Here is an 18891-nt window from a genome sequence, read left to right on the forward strand (position 1 = left end):
TGGTCACTTGATTTTTGACAAGGGAGCTAAAACCATCCAGTGGAAAAAAGACAGCATTTTCAACAAATGGTGCTGGCACAACTGGCGGCTATCAAAGTGTACACTTATTAAAGTCACCTAAGAAGTGTGGCAGGGTAAAGCTCTTCTTCCCTTCCACTGCCACCTTCATTCCTGTATTTTCCACATCAGTCAGAATAACACTTGACTCTGTTGCCATTGTTCCGTCCCAAACAGGGCTCATTGTGAGGTCTCGGGAATCTCCCCATCTTGAATCAATCCACTCTCCCCTCATGCCTTCTGCTGCTCTGGTGCAGGGCTTTGTCATTTCTTGCTTAAGCTGTATTGTGGTTTATCTAAATCTTTTCCTGCTTGTAGTCAGCCTGGCCTCTCACCCGTGAGTGGCATGTGAAGTATGCATTCTGTGCCTTCTCATCTTTAAAGCTCTGGTAATTCTTCATTGACCTGAGCATTAGGTCTAAGCTCTTTGTTATGACTTAAGAATCACTTATACTTTACTGCTTGCTCACTTTGGGAAGCAACTTTCCACCTTGAACCTGGTACATTTTTTTTTATGTATGCACCATTTCTATGTTTGATTCCTTTGAGTAGGTGATGCCTTTACTTAGAATATCCTTCTTGTCTAACCTTCTCTCTCTCTTGTCTTTTCTTCCAAGATACTGACTTTGAACAGATGCTGTCCCTGATCCCACCCTTTCAAGGATACCACATCACTATCCCTAGGGCTACAATTATCACCCTGAACTTTAACTCCCTGTTTACGTGTTGTGCTACTGAATAGCTTCTTCTAGACAAGGATTATCTTGTTCCCCATGGCCAGAAGCATTAAGCCTAGTGTCTATATTATGGTCTCTACCTAATACATATTAATAAGCAAAGTTCCCAGATGTGCAAAGGAAGGAGTTGTCCCTGGTATCGTGGCAGAGAAAGGGCAGACCTATGGGAATAACAGAAATCACATTATAGGTTGTAGCTCCTTTATTTCTCACAGTCTTCAGCTTCTTATAATTTAATACTTAGAAAAATATGTAAAATGATCAGAGAGGGGTATTCTAATTAGGCTGAGTGGCATATTTTCTGCCCCCTGATGTATCATAATGTAATTTTAAAGGGTGTCAGTTAACACTTAAAATTTTAATGTACTCACAGTGATGCCTTTTCTAGGTTCTGGTTTCTTTCAAACGCAGAGGAAAAGTCTGATTTAACAGCCATAAGTCTACGTCTTGAATTCTCACCTTCTTCTCATTTCAGTTCCTGGGTCCTGTGTGGTGCTTCTCTAACATACACCTCATCAGTGTGAGGTCAGGTAATAAAACACCTTCAGCATCTGGGCTGGCACTGTCCTCTCACAAGTGATGGACTTCTGCTATGCTCTTCAACCCTGACCCATCCCTTCACCCTGGGAGCTGTATTTACAATCTTTGAAGAAAAAGCAAGGTTTCAAATTTTCCAGTTTACTTTCTACATGCATATTCACCTAAGGAAAAATTGTAACTTAAGCCAAACCGTAATAAACAAAGACCAAATACATATGTGGGATGGGGACAACACAGCATGGTCTGGGACCCTTAAGTATATCTTTGGAATTCTATACCCCAGTGTCTGAGTTTCACCATTGCCCCCTGATTCAGCTGAGTCACCCTCTCAGAATCTGCTGAGAACAGTTTAAGGTTGACATCAATGTGGAAGGTTGATGAGCCCTGAGTAGTCCACACTTTAATGTGTATTCATGTCTTGTAATTCCTCTCATAGAGAATGCCTGCCCACTGAATCCAAGGGGCCTCCTGCTTGGAAGCTAGATATGCTTATCCTTGGTTTCCTACATCTGCTCACATACTTCCTTCTGTGCAGAGGTTCCCTGGAGCCCTGTTTCTCATTTCTCCCCTGCTCATCTAAATCTTATTTTATGGGGTTCACTTTATTTCATCCTCTTATACAACTAAGGCAAAGACCCTGGAGCTTCATCATTCTTGATGTTGTATTTCACTTTCCCAAATCATTTCCTATTCTTTTAGAGCAGAAGTTGCATTTTTTTTTCTCTATTTAGCATGGGGAGTATGGCTTACTGTGCCATGCAGCTCACTGAGTCTATTTAAACACCCCGTGAAACGACACATAGAACTTCTTCTTGTCATGCTGTCTAAGGGCTTATCCAGACCAGATTAGTACAGAGAATTCTTTAGGCTACTACAACATTCTTCTGATATTTTTCTGTGGCTTCTGAAATTATTAAATCAGAAATTTTCTGGGGGGATTATGTCTCCCTGGTTCTCATGAAACCCATCAGTATTTTTTTTCTAACTTACCGTAGGATTGTGATGAAAGAATTACAGGATGAAATTGTGGGCTTAGAGGTGAGAGCAAACTGGATACCTCCATTCTTCTTTTAATTCCCCGCTACAGGGAGAAAATCGGATCAACTGCGCTTCTGTAAACTTGATCACAGTTGTCTTAGTCATGCCCAGTGCTAGTTCCTGGCACACCAATAGGGCTTTTTATTCAAATAGATATGTAACACCAGAGGGTGTCTGTGGCAAATAATAGTGGTCTTGTGCCAATGTTGACATAACAGCCTCCCCAACACTTGGTCACCATGATCCGCATTTTTTAGGTGTCTTCGCCATTCTGGTATCAGTAAAAGTGGCCTCTTCCAAGAATCAAAGAAGAAATGTAACTATATTTCTGGCTTGGCAAGCTGAACTTTTAGAAAGAATACTTAAATTAAAGCTGATGTATAAACTTATGTGGTAAATATTGTAAAAGAAGGTGGGTGACATTTGAAATAAAAATCCAGTTTCTCTTCTGGGGTTTTAGGGCTCTGCATATAACAAACAGAGACCAGGATGAAAGTGGCCCACAGTCCCAACTGCCTTTAGTATGCAACTGGGGGGGGGGTACAAATTGTCTTCCCCAAACAAACTCCCAGGTAACTGTCTCCTGGTGGCTCTCACTCTCTCTCTCTTTCTCTCTTTCTCTCTGTCTGTCTGTCTCTAAAATGTTGATTCCCCTTTATCTGAAATAATAGTGAATTGAACATTAAAAAGTCAGAAGTAAAGCGAGATGGACAAGAAGATATTTTACTTTTTTAACAATATTTTTCAAAATCTTGGTAACAAGCATTTATTATTTTATAGCCAGAAATTCTTGCTCTAACAAACAAGACCTAAAAGAATCCATGGATCATTTAGTTTAACTCTTCTGAGTATAGGTTTTTTTTGGACTCTACACCTCTTTGGAGATCTGATGAGAGTAATTTGAAACTCTCTTCAGGAAACATAAGCATCTCTCCACAGAAATAAACATTGCTGTATAATTTCAACAGGAATCTAGAGACAAAGAGCCTTTTCCCAGTCTAGCTACTCATGTAGGAGACTGCAGGATCTGGGACACACTCTCTACCGTATACCCTGGAAGCTAAGGCAGGACTAGATTGGAAAGTTTTTGTATTTGCCCTTGAGTCGTCTGTTCAGGAGACATGGCGTCACTATGCCACTCCAGTCTTGAGTTCGCTGTGGTTTGTTCTAAGTGCTAAGTCTGTGTAAGCTTCCCAGTATACAGGAAGAACGCCCCTGCTCTTTGATCACATGTAGTAACCTCACCCTTAGTGATTGACCCTTCTACTTTGGCACTGTCTCCACAGCCTTTCATCCTGGTCAAGTTACCCTTTGATTGGAAAGGTGAGTGTTAGTCCCTATAAATGAGTCAATACTTCATTCAGAATCTGGAATTCAATGGTTTCTCTGATGCTCCCTGATTTTATCGTGTTCAAGGTGATTCAGTTCTTGCATTGGCAATTTGTTTTTCTTCTTCCAGTTGTCTGGCTGTTTCCTTTGGCACCTTGGTACTGATGAAGACAGCAGGGACAGAGGTTGGCCTCTGTCTGTCTATTATGGAATCATTAGTTGAGCTGATTCCCATGGTAATTCCTAGCTTGTATGGCATGTAAAGTTTGGGGCTACAAAAGCCACAGGTTTTCTGACATCAGAAGATTCTTTAAATAAGAACAACAGAACACCTTAGTCGGAAGCGAGGGGAGAGACCATGGACAGGAGCAATAGACACACCAGAGTCAGTCTTTCACGGTGAGTGAATGTGAAAAATCCTAATCTTTTCAGAAGTCCCACAGAACATCATAAACTGCTTCAGACAGCACATCCTGCAGATAGGAGAATTCTCTTGGTATAATAAAACCTCATCATAGAGCTAGAAACAGCTGTCTGATATATACATATTGCACTGTTAAACCACCCACAATGTCATCTCTGCAGAGGTTCTAAACCAAAGCTAGGACTGGATCCCCACACCGAGTAAAGGGTTTATGCCAGGGGCACTGTCTGAGAGCTTCCTGGTACCAGCCATGGAGAGGTACCTATTCAGTTGTTTAACATTTGCTCTGAGGAAGTCTATCCAAACAAAAGACAAAGCTTTGTGTATGTGCCTCCAACTCAGGTTTTCTCTTCTTTAACAGATAGACTGCACAGTGGCATATTTTATACTGTGGGATGGAAGTGCTGTTATAGTTTTCTATACATATGTGGATTAAAATATTATTTATCCACATATATGATGTAAATATTTTTAATTATTGGTTGATATATCATTAATTAAATGGAGTACAGAAAATATGAGCACATATGCTTGTATAAACACACACACACACACACACACACACACACACACACACACACACCAGTTATGTACCAACACATATAGAATCAAAGCTGACCCTGATGAAGAATTCTTCTCTTCTCTTTGTGACCTTGTTTATGTAGCATATTTCCCAGTCCTCCTTCCAAGGTATATTTCTAATATAAATGTATTCAATATATATATACAGTTTAAAGCCTATATCATTTCTTTACTATTGCTTTACTACTAGTTTTCATTTATCATAGTGTAGTGTTCTTTAATTGTTATACTAATAGTATCTATCTAATGGTGGATAACTAGAAAAAACAAAAACAAAATAGTTCCTAAGGAACATGAGAAGAAACTGCACGAGGTTATGAAACCCAGAGATTGGACTGAATAGCTTTTTCTTTGCACTATGTGAAAATAGTTTGCACTGTTATCTGATCTATATAACACAGGAGAACATAGCCGCATTTTCTTGCAGAGTTTAAGCGAGTATCATTGGCTTTTATTTCTACTTTGCTGGTACCTCTATGGGGATAGTAGCTGAGCTGTGACTTTCAGATATTCTTTTCTACACCTATCAATAAACTCATGAAGTTATATTATGGTTTTTGACTAATAAATATTAATGGAACGTTCTCAGGAGCGTGAAGAAAAGAGTCTGCCATGAGTAAGCCTGAGAAAGGCAGACCTATCAGAAATGCACAAAACACATCATAGGTTATAATAGAAGACAGACAGAGGCAAGCCTGTTTCTGCTGTCTTCATCTCTACTAGGACCCCCAAAGGATACAGCCAGACAATGGGAGGAAAAACTCGTGAAGTATATTGATAAATGATACTGCATGCCCACAGAGTGCCTAGCAAGTATGAAAAGTAATGACCTGTGTATTGAATATGAGCATCCCAACCCCATACACACACACACACACACACACACACACACACACACACACACACACACATATCCTATCAAAAGTCAGGCTCAGAAACCTCAGGCCCCACATTCTCCTCTTCCTTCTGGGTGGCTTTAGAGACACCCAGTCAAGCACAGGCTACCCCAATGGCTGAACAACAGTAACACGAGAAAGCTGTCCACAGTGCAGTCTGCCAAGAGGGAAGAAAGCAAAACCGGGTGATACCAACGAGCAGTTAGCATTTAGAAGGTGACCTTTTCTTCCTGAAAAATAATTTTTGGTTACCAGACTATTGAACTCCAAAGTTCCCTTCTTTATAAAATCTCATAAAAAGCACATTCTGATTCTACTTTATGGTTCTCAAGAGCCGGCTTTCACAGGGCTTTCCAATAACTTGCAGTGGGAGAGCAAGCCATTTGTACTCCTAGCAAGAGGAAACTTCAGTAATCAGGTTTTTTTTTGTTCCTCTCAGTTTCTCCCTGAGCTCACAAATGATAAGATTGTATTCAGGACAGGCACTTGGCACATGAAACAAATGATCCTTCGCCTCTCTGTGAATGACTTTGTGTCCCAAGATGTCTTCTCCTCCTGGAGGGAGCCAGTTCTGTGTACTCATGGTCTGTCCTCACAAACATCTTCTCACTCACATGAATAGGGTTGTATCTTTATTGACACATTTTTTCAGAGAGGCTGCTGGTCCCACAGCATCTTAGGAAGGAAATGGGGCACCTTGGCTAGAGGAAGACGGTGCTACCACATACAGTGATCCTTGGCAATTATTGAGTGCCTGAGCTCTTCGGCATGTAAAACAACAAGGGAATGGGGCAGAAAGAGGATAAGTTCTGTCTCAGGAGCTAAGGCTTTCTGATCAAGTCACAGAAACAGGCCAGTGTGGAACAGGGGCCATCCTCCGAGTGAATTCCACTGTGTGCCATAAACCTTGATGGTTTTGGTAAAAGCAATGTATCCTTGAATGATCAAAGCACACAGGTTCTTTCCACCAGGCCCCACCGGAGTAAGGCCTTGGCAAGCATCTTTATTTTCCAGGAGAGTCAGGTAGAACATCTTTATGTTTCAGTAGTGGGCTCCACTTTCCTGCCTGTTTGTGGAATTATTTAAACAAGCCAGACTCATCTGGTCATGGAAACCCAACTCCTTTCCCTCTTGTGCCTACCTCCATAGTCCCTGCTTGTTCATGTTGCTTCTGTGTCCAACCTCCATGTGTCCTATGAATGAGCAGCACCTCAGGGCTGAGAGTTCCTGTGACCATGATTTCTTGTAAATTTAATGTGTTCCATATTGGTATCATGGATTCAGCTATGTCTCTGTCCCTGGCACGAAGGGTTAAAAAAAAAAAAAAAAAAAAAAAGAACTGATCAAAACATGCTGCATTCACCTTTTCTACATTGACAGTTATCCTTTTCAACAAATGCACAGAACAAGAAGTACATCTACAATTTCTATCACTGCCTCCTGTGCCTCCAGCAGAGGGAAGACCGATATTTAGTATTTTATATGTATCCGTTGAACAAGTGAATAAATACATCTCACAGTCCCGCTTGAAAAAGGGTTTCACTGGATGCTCTCTCTCCAGCTATAAAATCTTTACTAATTTTATAAATCCGGTGAGTTCGTCAGCATTCCATTGCTACGACAATATATGCAAGATGGGGAACTCTACGCTGTATTTTGATTTATGGTTGACTTATGGTCTCAGCTCACATTGCCTGACCTTGTTGCTCTTGTGCTTTTGTTTAAGTGATATGTCAAGGCTTATAACCGATGCAGGAGACTGGCTCTCACTGTGACTGAAAGGGGAGGGGAAGGGGCTCTTAAAGTCCTTCAAAGGTGTAGCCTAACTTCTCTCCTCTAGTCTTCCTCTATAACCTTTAGATATTGCAGGCTACTGACCACATCTTAATACCTGGCCTTTGTAAAATACTTAAGATACAAGCTATATCATCAGGAGAGGTTAGGGTCCGAGAGAAGAGTAAACAGGTCTTAAACAATGTCTCTAAGTTCTTTCAAACCTAGAGTGGGAGGTTCAGGCAGGCTAACAGGTCTTGGCTATACACCTTCTTTAGCTTAGTGTTATACTTAAGCCCTTTTGAGGATTCAAGCATTATCATATCTTGGTGAACTCGCACCTTTTGAGACTCTCTAGTCCATGTGAAGGAATTATCCCAAAATAATTAGGATGAAGGAGGGGATGGTTAGATAGATAGACAGGATGGTTAGATAGATAGATGGGTGGATATTTAGGCTGTTTTCTCAAAGCATATTTATTCACAGAGAAAGCTGGTGTGCAAAAGAGAGAAGATAGAGTAGGGAAGGGGAGAGCCCTTAATTTGGGGGATTCTGTGATTACATCATCCCTCACTAGGCCAACATACCATTTCCCTTCTGAACTGAAACCAAATCAATCAGTGGCCCCTTACCCCAGCCAAATTAATGAAGTCATGCCAGGGAAAATCTGGTCCAATATAAAGCGTAGGAAATTCTGTCGTTGTTTTCATAGAAACTTGAATTGGAGGGGAACTCTGGGGACCCTATGGATCACTGAGTGTCAGCATCTCTAGTTTCATACTTAGCACAGCCTCTCTTCTAAAGTTGGTTTCCACACACCTATCTATTCTATTCTCCTAACCAAACTCCCACCATCTAAAAGTATAACTCAGACCCGTGTTCCTGTGGAGAGGGAGTTTCCCCTGCTTTTTTTTTTTTCTTACTTGCTTTTCAAAGGCAAAGATCTCAAAGTGTTTTTTTTTTGTTTGTTTTCTCTTCTTAAAATTATTTATGCACAGCTCTACTCGAAATAGTTTTTTGTTTTGTTTTGTTTTGTTTTGTTTTTGTCAGTCTTTTGCTGTCTGTTCATTTCACAGCATTCACCAGATATGTTGACATCTGTGACCTTGAGTGGAGTAGACAAGCAGGCAGAATTGTGTCAGGCTGTCTGAGGTTGTACTGAACTGACTCACAAGACACTCTGAGCCCTGCGTATGGAAGCAGTGGAACACTCAATAGCTTTCTTGCAGCAATGATTGTGTTGGGCAGCTTCCCAGATGTTGCTTAAATTGCATCAACCGGATGCTGCTAATCCTTGCCACAGTTTTCTTTCTTTCTTTCTTTCTTTCTTCTTCTTCTTCTTCTTCTTCTTCTTCTTCTTCTTCTTCTTCTTCTTCTTCTTCTTCTTCTTCTTCTTCTTCTTCTTCTTCTTCTTNTCTTCTTCTTCTTCTTCTTCTTCTTCTTCTTCTTCTTCTTCTTCTTCTTCTTCTTCTTCTTCTTCTTCTTCTTCTTCTTCTTCTTCTTCTTTTTTATTCTTTTAAGCATGGATTCATACTGCAGACCTATGAGCTCACTCCCCAAGGGACTGAGCTCAGCAGCTGAAGGGACAATGGTTGACCAGATCATAACAAGTAAAGAAACAGGTGAAGGAAGAAATGAGCCAAATCATTATTTTGACATTTCTAGGTATCTGGTATGGCGATGGAGTCGAAGGGACTTTCCTTTTTGGTTACTCGAAGACATCTGTTTTAGTGTCTTTGGCAGGACACTCTGAGGGAAGACTAGTCCAAAAACCTCATTAATAGAGGCTTTGCTGCTCCATTGGAGGTAGGTGCAATGCAGGCGGGTGTTATCGTAGAGTTTATAAGCCCAAACCCACCTCAGCAACTGCCACTAATTGGCTCCCTTGGGAAGTGCCAAAGGAAGCTGTCAATCTTGAAGACTCAGGTTTTGTTTGTGATTTGTTGCGATTTCTCTTAGGCTCTTTCTCCACCTCCATCTGCACTGCCTCCCCCTCTTGCACACATAAATGGTTGTTCCCAAAACACAAATAATCAGAAAGACAAGATACACCTCCTCTGAGAATGACATTGTCTTCACCTTCCTGCCCTTTTTCCATTCTCACCATGACTAGAAGACAACCCCCTATTCTGTGAAAGAATGCTCTTCAACGTAAAACGGACACGCCTAGAACATTCTCCGGAGAAATCCATGGGACAGTATACTGTCCCAGTGTGTTATAGAAGGTGATTTCTGGTTCCCCTAAAAATTAATTCTACTCTTAATCCCATCCCTAATTATATCCTTGTATTTTAAGGTTAAATTACAGGGTAAGGGAGGATTTGGGGTATAAAATACAGGCTTTCTATGGTCCTGGGTATGATAATGGTAATAATAGCTACCATTTAATAAGCAATTACATGTGAATTAACTACTCCACTCCTCTTTCATAAGACCATGTAATGCCTCAGAGGGAATTTGTTCAAGGTCTCAGACAAATGCAACGTCAGGATTTGATGTTAGGTTTGTCGGACTCCAAATGCCTGTGTTCTTAACTGTCACACTCTGCTAGCCTTTTGTTTTGTCTGTCTGGTTCTTTTAGCCCAATTACGAAAGTAATTCCGATAGTTACCTAACCCGGCAGACATATTTTGCAGTATTTGAGGAAGAAGAATAACGCAGGGACATTTGACTAGTCACAATGCTGTTTGTTTGTTTTTTGTTTCTTTTAATTTCATGGAATATATTTCAGATCACTCACAACTCCAAGTGCTGTCCGTGGCTGAATCCAGGTGACAGTGAGCTTTGTGAGTGGTGAGGGTGTATTAGAAGAATGTTAGCTTAATTGTAACATTCTCCTGATCTTTCGTATGATTAGATAGAGAGGATACTAGAGAGTCTTGGAGGAAGCATCTATCTCCTTGAATTATATAGATTAGGCTATGTTCTGTCTGTCCTATGTTGAGGAACTACATATCCCCTGGTCAGTATGTCATGTAGAACACAGGGTTAGAGTGCATTCAAGAGAATAACCAAGTTCAGAAATATTACTTTTATGTGTTTCAAACCCACTCAAAGCCCAGGAAATTGACAATTTCTTCTTTTTGAGCACAAGTAACTGAATAAGCTTCTGTTTTGGGTAGTACTTATAAAATGATTTAAACCTGATTGACGAAAACCGATTTAAAAAATAAAAACAAAAAAAACTTTACAGTCTTTAAACCCGAGGACTCTCTCTTAGATTGTAAGTGCTAAATACAGCTTTCCTCTTGGCTTCCGGACGAGCAAAATTAACTAGCAAAATTACTTCGTGCTAAGTACTTCAGATCATCCTCAAATCATTCATCTGCGCATTTTTGAGAGAGGTCCCACGGGTGTAGTACTTTTAATAGGGTAGAAAGGAAGCCCAGTGAGAGTTTTATCCTGAAATTCTGGTAAAGCCGTCTCAGAATCAGGCCCTCCTTCTGGCAGAGTTTATAATAAAAAGGTAGTGGGGAAAAGGAATCTCCATGGAGTCTGATTTGGAGTAAAAAATAGCTTCTGAAAATCTAAGTTCAGACAAAGCTGGAGTCCTCCTTTCATGCAGTGCGAGCAACTATTTCTGTTCTGTAACCTGGTTGTTTCTAATGGATGAAGAAATAGGGTACAAAATGCATGTTTATAATCCAGTTTATACTTCAGCTACAATGTTTAAACTCTCCCGTTCTAACCTACGCTCAAAATAAAAATCCAGACCAGCAAAGAGATCAATGACAAAGTTTCTTTTGGGCTTTCATTCGTTTTCATTTCTCTCCATAGCTCAGAGGGAGATTCAATAAACAATAAAATGACTGTTGAGACAAAACAGAGAGAGCGGCCGTCTCTGGTCTGTGGACAGACAGGACAGCCAGCTACTGACTCACAGCCTGTCTGGAAAGGTTAGAAGGACTTTGAAATTTTATCTAGACTATCTCTTCCCCTTTGGGCAGGGACATTCTTAGACTTTCCCAGTAGACGATAATCTGCCTTGTACTTTAACGAGACTTCCGGTGCGGAGGACACAGGCTCCCAGAGGCACTCATTGTGAAGTTCGACAGCTATCGGAGCCAGATCATGCTGTCTATTTTTACTGTTTGTGTTCTCCATGGGGATGATCAACTTTTTGTAAACAGAATTGGCTCTATATAAAACCATTTTATGTGGCACTTGAACAGACTGACATATTTATAACAAAAACAGCTGCCCTGGGGACCACTAGTCCCATCCCTTTGTTGTAACTAGTGGAGGTCTTCTAGCTTCCACATGGCGATGACTGGGTGCCTTTTTTGAAGTTCATGCTGTGTTACTGACTCAGTTTTCCCCACTCTTCAGTTTGGCTATCTACATCCACTGTTAGTGTTTTCCTCTCAGTGTTAAAAGCATGTTGGCTCTTTTAGTCTATATTCAATATATATATATATATGTGTGTGTGTGTGTGTGTGTGTGTGTGTGTGTGTGTATGCATATATATGTGTGTATATTCTTTCTATAGAAACAAAGTGATTTTCTTTTTTATTAGTAGATTTTGTTTTTGACACTTTCATACATATATACATCATAAGGCTATTCAAGATGATGAGAATATGTGACAGATGAATACTAAGTCCTAGGAGAGATATTTATATGTTTTTGTTGTTGTTGTTTTGTTTTGTTTTTTGTTTTTTTTGTTTGTCTTTTTTAATAAATAAGCGACTATTGACACTGAGCTTGGATGTGCACATCTGTAATTCTAGGACTAGGGAGATTGAGGCAGGGTGACCAAAAGTTCAAAGCCAACCTGGGCTGCATATTGAGACCGTGTTTCAAAAAGAAAAAGGAAAGAGGAGGTGTGTGTGGGGGTGTGTGTGCGTGGGGAGGTGGAGGAGGAGGGAGGGGAATAAGAGGAGGGGGGGAGTAAGAGGAGAAGGAGAAAAAGAAGGACTATGATTGACTTTGTTATTGATGGAAAATAAGATCAGCATGGGAATGTATCAAAGGCTCGGCTGCGGTGCTCTGTAGCTACGGCTGTGGGGGGTGTGATTACTCGGTAAATATGAGCCTTGCTTATCACCATCAGATAAGTGTCCAGATGACTACAGATTTCCCTGACAGGCTCCATATCAGGTATACCCAGATACAACATCATCATCATCATCATCAAGAACAATAACAACAACAAAACAATCCCATTGATAAAATAGGTGGTGGAGGTATGGAAACAGAGGGACAGATTTCTCTACTGAAAAATACATAATGGGGCTGAAAACCTTGGGCAAGGCTTTCTGTTTTGTGTTGTTTGTTTGTTGTTTGTTTTTGTTTGCTGTTTTTTTGTTTGTGGTGGTGTTGTTCTTCTACTCCACCTCCATGGCTTTTACTATAAAATGCCCTAGGTCTTGTTATGGTATTTTCATACAGACTTTATCTATCATTCTTTCTGTTGTCCCTGTTCCTTTCTTCGCCTGCTGCCTTCTGCTTTCATAACACATATATTCTGATTTTGTTACTCTCTTTTAAGGTGTCTTTTTCCCTTTAAATATGTATGCTCAGTGACATCTAGCTTGACCAGAACCTAGGAGAAGCAAAAGGGACTGCCTGTTTCATCAGGTCCACCCCGAGTGCTGTGGCAGAGAGTATAAATCCCCACGTGTGACTCTAAGTTTGTGCAGTACAGTCATTTCCATCTATACCACTGAGCTCTTCTAGGGCAGGAGCCTTCATTATTCATGTGTAAAAAGGGTCTAGTCTATTGTTTGGGTCAAGGACTGATGGTTTGTCACATGAACACGTGATTCAAATTTTCCATAAATGGAAAGAACTACTTTGAAAGTTTTTGAGCTTCTTGCATAGGCAGCACTATTGTGAGTGAAGTTTTGAAGTGGGTTGAGTTTATCATTAAGATGGTAGATCGGGAGTTTCCAAAAGTTATAAAGATAATTTAAGAATAAAATTATTTAGATAACCACATGGAGATTTTAAAAGGTCAGAATACAGCTTTGTAGGCATCTCTGGTTGGCATTTTTTCTAGTCCTGGATTATTTCTACTATTATCTCGAGCCCAGGTTTTGTCAGTAAATGTAGAATTATTACTTAAGGAAGCTCACCTAGATTACTAATATATGGGGAAGGATATAGCCCCTCCCCCTCAGATTGGCTTCATTTTTCACCTTGTACAAGGCTACTGCATGCATATGAATACAATTTATTAAATTTATGATGGGTCTACTTTTTGTACTTTGCTATTTCATTATCCTCTTGTATTTTTATATGCTTCTGGAGAGCATGAAATATGTTGCATATGCAGCAGTCTCTCCTCAGGTAGCTAGTGTTTTGTGATCATAAGAAGAACTCAATAAATATTTTCTGAGAAATAAAGATGATGATTATGGTAGCTCAGACACTTTTCCAATTTAGCATCTGAAGATAACGGTAGTAAATATGATGAAATCATATTAAGAAGAATTTTGTTTTCAACGTAAACAAAACAAGAAAAAAAAAGATACCTATAATTTCACCACCAAAGAGTAGGCAGTGTTGAGAGGTCAGACTGAGTTGGGGAAGTGACTCAGTCTATAAAGAGCTAGCTATGTATTCATGAGGAGATGGATTTTATTCCTATATCCCATGTGGTGAGGACAGCTTTGCTTGCTGGTACATGCTTGTAATTTCAGAACTAGAGAGGTAGAAAAAAAGAGCAGATTCCTAAGGTCTACCACTCAGGAAGCGCCTTTGGCGAGCTGTGGGTCAGGAAGAGACCCTGTCTCAAACAAAACTACACCCAAATCAGGACAGACAATGGATCTCGGGGAACTACAGCCAAATCTGTCCTTTGTTTCTGTACATATGAACATGTGCACAGAATATGCACATACATCAGTGTATATAAATACATATACATGCTCATGAAAAGATGTTACATTATTTTCATCTATACATAGTTCATACAGAGTATAACTTTATTCATAGCTGAAACCACACAGTACTTGTACAAATTGTGTTTTGAAATTTTTCATTTGAAGTTAAAGTATTTGTAATTACCATATATAATACATTATTAGGTTTCAATTCTATAACAAAAAGAAAAAAATTAAAGAACTGTTTATGTCAAGACCATTTTCTGAAACAGAATATTTACTTGAAACTGTAGCATATTTTCTCATTTTACAGATTTATTTTGTTTAAAGATTTATTTATCTATCTATCTATTTTATTTATTTATTTTGTACCTGTGTGTGTGTGCTTATGTGTGCAAAAGGCCAGAGACCCGCAGCAGGCATCAGATCCTCCTACAAGTGGAGTTTCAGGTGACTGTGGACTGCCGGATGTGGTTGCTGGGACCTGAATCATTTGCTGGGTCTCTGCAAAAACCACACATGCTCTTAACCACTAAGCCAGCTCTCCAGCTCCATATTTATTATATTCCCAGTTACGAATATGCACATGTTTATATGTGAGTACACGCACGACTGACCACACCCAAGGCCCAGAAGAGCACTGAATCTCTTTGAAGTCCAACTGAGGCCCCATGCTGTGGAGCTAAATTTACAGGTGACTTAGCCAACTAACATAGCAACTAGAAACCAAATCAGGGTTCCCTGAAAGAGCAATGTGTCTACTAATCACTGACCTATCTCTCCAGTTCCCCAAAAGCCATTAAAAAACAAAAATGCAAACAGGATCTCAGTGTACAGTCCTAGCTATCCGGGAAGGAACACACCTGGCTGGCCTTAAACTCTGGGAAGGCTAGCATTAAAGGTGTGTGCTTGTGTTAATTCTTCTATTATCTATTTCTTATTTGAGTTTCACTCAAATACATATTTGAATATTTAAATATTAACATTTTCCCACATAAAAGTCTGGACAGAACAATTTGGAAACAGAGAAAGTCTTGGTTTTCCTTTTGACTATTTTCAAGGCACCCAGTACTTACTGCCAAACTGATTTGAACAAATTTTGTCCAAATATTTTCTCTTTATGGCAGTGCATTCACTGTAATATTGGCAAACACACACACACACACACACACACACACACACACACACACAGAATCTTGACTGATTTTAGCAAAAAAAAAAATCCCAGCTTTGTTTAGTTTTTGAAAGGGGTTTGGGTTTGCTGCTGAGGTCCAGCGTTTTCTAGTACATTTAACATTTTTGTTCTTTTGTGAATTGTTCTCTCATATGCTTCTATGTACTTTTCTTACTGAACTGATCGGCTGTTTTATCTTATAAAGTATGTTATTTCCTGCACAAAAGGATCTTCCTTTGAAGCCTGGTAAATGCAGTGACAGCCAGCAGCCACAGTGGCTGCTTGGTGGACTGTTGCAATTCTGCTCTGACTAAGCCTGGTTACTAAATGGTCCCTCTTCCCGTTAGTTCTGCATTGTGCAAGTGGGGTCTGGGACAGTCACCGGTCTTCCCACTGGCTCCACTATTATTAGACAGGCCTGAAAAGAGCCGTGGAGTTGGCACCATGGGCATATTCAGTTTGTGCTGCTCTTTGAGCTATGGAGTGTCGCAACTGAGTCAATATGGTTAGCTCCTCCTCACTTGAGCAAATTGTCAACAGCTTGTGTGTGACTCCTTAAGAGTAATGAGAACCTCATTTTAGGAGAGGGGACAGATTGTGTCTGTACTTGGCAACCCACATCTTGCTGCAGCTGGGATTGCTTGTGACACTCCATGGAGCTCAGGAGTGGGCTCATCTGACAGAAAAAAAAATGTCCATTTTGTCTAAGGAGTTGCTGAATCTGTCAGCATCTGGAAGGGACATTTTCCCTAGCCTGTCTTCCCTCTTCAAAACACTGCATGGGACGCAAGCTAATGTAGGAGCTCAACAGTCCCTGTCAATCCCTTACAACATCTTGTCAGAGAACGAAATGCTAAATGCCTTCAGACACATTTTAAGATCCTGTTCCTCCATACAATGAGGCACGTTTAAAACTCTGCACCCAAGCATCCAGGTGGTATCTTTAGAATTGTTTTAAAATTGTACTTTTATTTTATGTGTTTGCGTGATTTGCCAACATGTATATCTGTACACTGTGTGAATGAGTAAGAGTGGCTAGAAATCACCTGATCCAGAAATCTTTCACAAGTAGCATTTGGGGTTTTGTTTGTTTGTTTGTTTGTTTGTTTTTGTTTTTGTTTTTCTATCCAGATTTTATTCTTCTTACGAGTTTACAGTGACTCCTTATTTCTCATGGGATTAGATTTAGATTTACTCTGGCCATATTATCTATGCAAATTTCACTCCACTTTTCAAAACAAGCATCTACATATATAAATCTATGTATTTAGAGTCCACCATTGGATGCTTTGATGTGCATATGCATTGTGCCCTGATCAACCACAGTTCAGCTAACTGAAGGACTCGTGATTCCAGTGCCATTGCTATCACTCCGTATGCTCATACATACTGAAACACTGAAGACAATTTCTAGCCAGCTTTCCTGGTTCTACCTCAGGCAGCTTGCACGAATACTCTGCAGGAAGCAAACAGACGCTATGCTCTGTGTATATGATTAACTTCCACATCAACCTGCTGTTCAGTAATCTCCTCCAGCTTTTCCTTCTCAACACTATGTCAGCTGATGTAGCCACACTATTCACCTCTATGTTATATGTGTATGTGTGTGTGTGTTTTGTGTCAATGAGAGCTCACTGTATTTGATGAACAATATAGCTGGCATCTAGCATAACACTATCCCTAATGCGATCTTCCTATCCAATCTTGTGGATAATAGTTGAATTTCTTTGGTCTTTTTTAGCTCCTGTCCTTTCTAGGGAACAGAATGCTAAATGTATCTCAAGACTATGTCAATAGGAAGTTCCCCATGCATTATGGATTCAATAATAAATATCTGATACTTTCCTCCTAAAGCATTAAAGAGATTTCTGTGACAAACATGCTTTTCCTAGGCAATGGAGAGACATGTGATATTGTTATTAGTTTTATATTTTAAATTAAATAGCAAACACATAAAACGGACTCCTATGTTGTGGTATAGCTCCTAATCTTTAAGTAAGGGATTAAAAATGTTCAAGAAGATACTTTCAAATCTTCAAAGAGGCCATTCTTGGCAATTAAAGAACTTACACAGATAATTGTAGTGATATTATTTGAAGTGACATCCTTATGATCTGGTGACTGTGTGGCAAAAGGAGGTAATATGTTGTTTGGGAATGTAGTCATTAGAGCTTTTTCAGAATATGTGTAAAACTCTGGATTTGATCCCTGCATTGTGAGTAAAATAAAATAAAAAAAGTGATGATAAGATAAAGCTGCGTGTGGACTGAAATCTGGCAGTTTAGAAAGAGACCAACTCAGAGGAGACTGAGTTGAGATCCTGGGAAGAAATCCAAAATATTGAAGAAAAAAAAGAGAGAAAGTCGTGAATATAGAAATAAATGAATGCAACATAAACTGGAGATGCCTCATTAATTGCAAGTTAGTGCTGGAGTGAAATGAGTTAGGGCTAGAAGAATAGAATATTTATACTCTCTGACCTCAACCTACAGAATGGGATGATGCCATTCATCTTGGTCCCGTGGTTTGAAGAGACAGTCTGGTCGCAATGCTCACAGGCAGGAGAAAGGCAAAACTGATACTCCTGAGATGAGAAACAAAGAAGAAAAGAAGGTGGCACTCCCATCTTTAGAGTCTATTGAAACTTGACTACTATTCTGTAAGAAAGAAACATGCCATATATCATGTATCATATATCAATAAAAGCTCCAGTGTGCACTGACAGCTCCACTAACCATGCACTTGCCACAAGTCAGAAACTGAATTAAATGCTTAATGAAGGGCCTTTCATGTAATTTTCCCCAGCAATCTAATGATATAGACACCATAATATTCTCACTTCACAGATTAAGAACATGAGGCACATGCTCTTAAATTTTAAATATTGTTTTTTAAATTTAAATAAAACTTCAAGGTCACACACTCAATTACTGTGTAACAGATTGCAGTTTTCCTCTGGTACCCATGAGACATTGGTTTGACAACCTCTGTGGATAAAAAAAATCTGCAGTGCTCAAGCTCTTTATATAAAGTGACATCGAATTTACATATAACTTGAAGACCATCTCTTCTGTGATACAGATCATCTGTAGATTTTTATAATTCCTCATACAATGACAATAGTATGTAAATAGCTGTCATCCTGTAATCTTTAGGGGATAGTAATGATAAAGTATTTATAAATGTTCAGTGCAAACACAAAGTATTTTAAAATTCATAGAACTCCATGGTTACTTGCAGATCCATAGGGCCAGCTGTATGTCTGAGTATCACAATATGTGTACCATAGACTGTGCTTTTAAAAACTACCTCTTGTTTCTTATCTTTTAATCCTGCCATATGGCTTTACATTTGTTTTATCTAGATGATTCTGAAACCACACTTAAATCATTGCTACAAGATTGCATTGATGGACACCATCCTGGGATATTCTTTGGTACTATGAGTTGTGTAATAGTGAAATGCACATGTTTTAGGTTTCAGAACAAATTAATTCTCATAGAAGATCTGTAAT

At 39.6% G+C, this 18891-nt stretch overlaps 1 protein-coding gene across 4 annotated transcripts in view; it reads left to right on the forward strand.

The window, feature by feature from the left end:
• Pde4d (phosphodiesterase 4D) overlaps positions 1 to 18891 on the forward strand; it is a 1422283-nt gene that overhangs the window by 262215 nt on the left and 1141177 nt on the right. Inside the window, exon 1 of one of the 4 annotated variants that reach the window (XM_029543936.1) lies at positions 1305 to 1324. The exons of the other annotated variants lie outside the window; for them this stretch is intronic. The gene's annotated coding sequence lies outside the window, so the exon portion shown is untranslated. Of the gene's footprint in view, positions 1 to 1304; positions 1325 to 18891 lie in introns of those variants that run through there. 4 annotated transcript variants of the gene reach the window in all.

The sequence above is a fragment of the Mus pahari genome, chromosome 11, assembly GCF_900095145.1.
Source record: "Mus pahari chromosome 11, PAHARI_EIJ_v1.1, whole genome shotgun sequence".
In the NCBI taxonomy this organism is placed as follows: domain Eukaryota; kingdom Metazoa; phylum Chordata; class Mammalia; order Rodentia; family Muridae; genus Mus; species Mus pahari.